Here is a 3337-nt window from a genome sequence, read left to right as displayed (position 1 = left end):
TTTCCCAGTAATCTTGTAAAGTGAGTGGTATGATTGTCATGCAATAAAGAAAGAAATGAAAACTCACATGGCGATGCCACATAGATGAACCTACATTCCCACAACTGTAAAGAGGCAGGACCTAAATTCAAGCCCACACCTCACTGATTCAAAGCTCCGTCTGCCACATTCTAATGAGCCTTGTGGTTGGGCAGAGCCCAGCCTGGCAAACAGGGGGTTTCTGCTTGTGGTGCAACCATGTGTTTGGACAGTCAAGTCACAGCCAGTACTGCATGGTGTAGGATCAGACGGTATCATCTCCAAGAACCCTTCCCCAGGATCCAGCTCTCCTGAGAGTGCTTGCCAAGCTTAGAGGGAATATACTGTGAGTGTGATTTGCAAACCACAGCTCTTTTAAAAGCTCAGAGGATGACAGCACCAGGTGTGGAAAGAGAAATACATATTAAATGCATGGAGTGGCAAGGGCTTGTTCTTAGCACCTTATTACCTATTTCTACAATGGGAGGTGATTGCAAAATTTCTCTTTTTCTCAAGTCTGGAAAATAGAAACATAGAGATTACACAGCACTCACCCCAGTTCTGAAGTCTGTGTGGGGAGGTGCCCTACAATATAGCACCGAAGACCACACAGGATGCCCCACAGTGACTGGCTGGACCACCTGAGGGGTCTCAGCATTAAAGCCCCCACTCATTCATCTCGAGTTTTCTTTCAGCTGATTATCAATGGGGCTTCTATCTCGGAGATTCTGGCTAAGTTACTCAGGGATGTGAGTTGGTGTAGTCAGTTGAATGGTGGCTTATAGAAGACATGTCAACATTCCATCCGTAGGAACCTGTGAATGAGATCTTATTTAGGAACATGATTCTTTTTTAGATTACTTAGGTTAAGGATTGCCAGATGAGGTGCTCTTGGATAGCATGGCCTTAAATGCAATGACAGGTGTCCTCATAAGAGACAGATGAGGAGAGACACAGGCACAGAGGAGAAGCCACGTGGAGATGGAGGCAGAAATGGCAGGGATGTGGCCACATGCCCAGGCTTCCTGGAGCCCCAGAGGCTGGAAGAGGCAGGAAGGAGCCTCCCCTGGGGCCTGCAGAGGGAGGGTGCATGGCCCTGCCCGACCTGCACCTCAGAGCCCGGCCTGGACCTCAGCTCCCCTTTAGGCTTCCCCTCCCTGCAACCTCAGGCCCTCCTGGCATCCAGGGCCTCACCACACTGCCCTGGTCTTATATGATCAAAACTTCAAAAAGTCTCCTATAGGGTCCGGCATCCTGCAGTTTGAGTTCTGTAGCAAAAAGGGAGGCATCCCTCTTCAGGTTCAAAGTCCACTCCCATGTCATCGGAATGACAGCTGTGATGGCAACGACAAGCTAAATCTTACAGAGAAGAGCCTGGTGGGGTTTTGTTTTTCAGTGAGGACCTGGGAGCAATCAAACAGTGACCACTGGCTGCAAGCTCAGGGTTTTGCTTGTGCACAGGGATTTGCAAGCACATTTGCAAGCCAGATGGTAAAAGTTGGCCATCGTACAGGGACGCATCTTTTAATTAGCATGTTATTTACAAATCATTAGAGAGCCATATGTGATCCCAGCGAATTATTTTCTCAGATCCCATGTGTCTGTACTCTGGGGGAGCTGGTTTAAGAGGCTCTCAGTGTAACTACATCACGGAGTACCCAAGTAGCTCTTACTGTGAACGTCCTTACTGGAAAATTTTAAGTATTTATGTATTTTTTCCCCCCATGGCTGCTATGGCCAATTTCCCGAAACTGGGGGCTTACAACCTCAGGAATCATCCTCCCCAGCTCTGCAGACCAGACGTCTGAGGTCCAGGCGGGGCAGGGCCTCCTCCCTCTGCAGACGCCAGGGGAGGCTCCTTCCTGCCTCTGTCAGCTTCTGGGGCCTCCAAGAAGCCTTGGGAGTGTGGCCGCATCCCTGCCCGTCTCTGCCTCCATCTGCACGTGTCTCCTCTTCTGTGTCTTAGAAGCACACCTGTCACTGCATTAGGGCCACCCTGACCCAGGGGGACCGCATCGTAAGTAGTTATACCTGCAAAGACCCTTTTATAAGGTCACATTCTGAGATTATAGGTAGACATGCATTGTTAGAGGACAGTATTTAAGCAACTACAGACTCTTACCATTTGTAACCAAAAATGAAGCACTCTTGAGATTCTCATCCAAATATACCTGTTATTTATCTGTCACTAGACCCCAGGTCTCCCTGCTTCAGGCTGTAACTTTGCAATATTTTTGGTCCTGAGGGTGCAATCCTTGCCTCCTGCCGATCTCATCATGTCCAACCATCCCTTGTTCTTAGCTGGTGAAAATGCCTTCTGCCATAAAAAGTGTCCCTTGTGTTTCCATCTGATGTGGGTCCCCTAGAGCCCGGACACTCCCCGAACCACCTTTGGTGCTTGTGAATATGTCAGGCTGGTATTAAGCTGACTTCTGCAGCTGTTTTCCATCCTGGGAGAGGATGGTGAGGACCAAGCAGGACAGGCAGGTCCTCTGAATGCATGTCGAGTCCTCCGACACGGACCTTTGTCGTGTCTTTAATCTAATACAGGTCAGTGGGATGGCTTACCTGTTTTTTTTCTTCCAGGTGAGATTGCCTGGAGGTGCATCTAGCAGAGGGTTTCCCCGCACCTAGGCTGCTTCACCACCCCAGGACCAAGGTTCTGTGCCCACACACCGAGGCAGGAAGAGCAAATGAACATGGCTCTAACACCCCTAGTTCCATCTACCTATCCAGTCCACTGATCTCCAACCTGGGGTGATCCTGCACCCCAGGGGACGCTTGGCAGTGCCTGGAGATGTTTTCTCGTTGTCACCACTGGGGAGAGGAGATGCTCCTGGCATCTGGGGGTTGGAGACCAAGGATGCAGTGTACATGATGCCCAGCTCCACAGAGTCATCCAGCCCCAAGTGCGGGTGGAGCTAATGCTCAGAAGCCCTGTGGGACACGCTTCCTATGCGTCTGGGAATTCCCAGTGCCCGTCCGGGCACACAGGAAGGTCTCTCATTCAGCAAACGAGTGAGAAAGTCAGGAAAACCCAGTGTTCTTTACTTTCCGAGGCTGCCCTTCCTTAAGGATCTGGCAGCACTGTCTGATCCTCAGGGCTCCCACACGGGACCCAGGGCCCCACCGTGCCTTCCTGTCAAACAGTGGTCAGAGCCACTGCCCTTGACTCAGTTTCCTTTCCTGTAAACACCTGCAGAGAACAGACTAATTCACATGCAGCAGGTCCAATCAGATTTGCAGCCCCTGTCATTTAAACCCACATTCACTTGATGTGCTTTTTGCCCTTAGGAATATCACCGTTGTCATTGCCTGC

The sequence above is a fragment of the Manis pentadactyla genome, chromosome Y (assembly GCF_030020395.1).
Source record: "Manis pentadactyla isolate mManPen7 chromosome Y, mManPen7.hap1, whole genome shotgun sequence".
Taxonomy (NCBI): Eukaryota; Metazoa; Chordata; class Mammalia; order Pholidota; family Manidae; genus Manis; species Manis pentadactyla.
The sequence above is the reverse complement of the archived record's forward strand: the minus strand, read 5'-3'. Positions refer to the sequence as shown.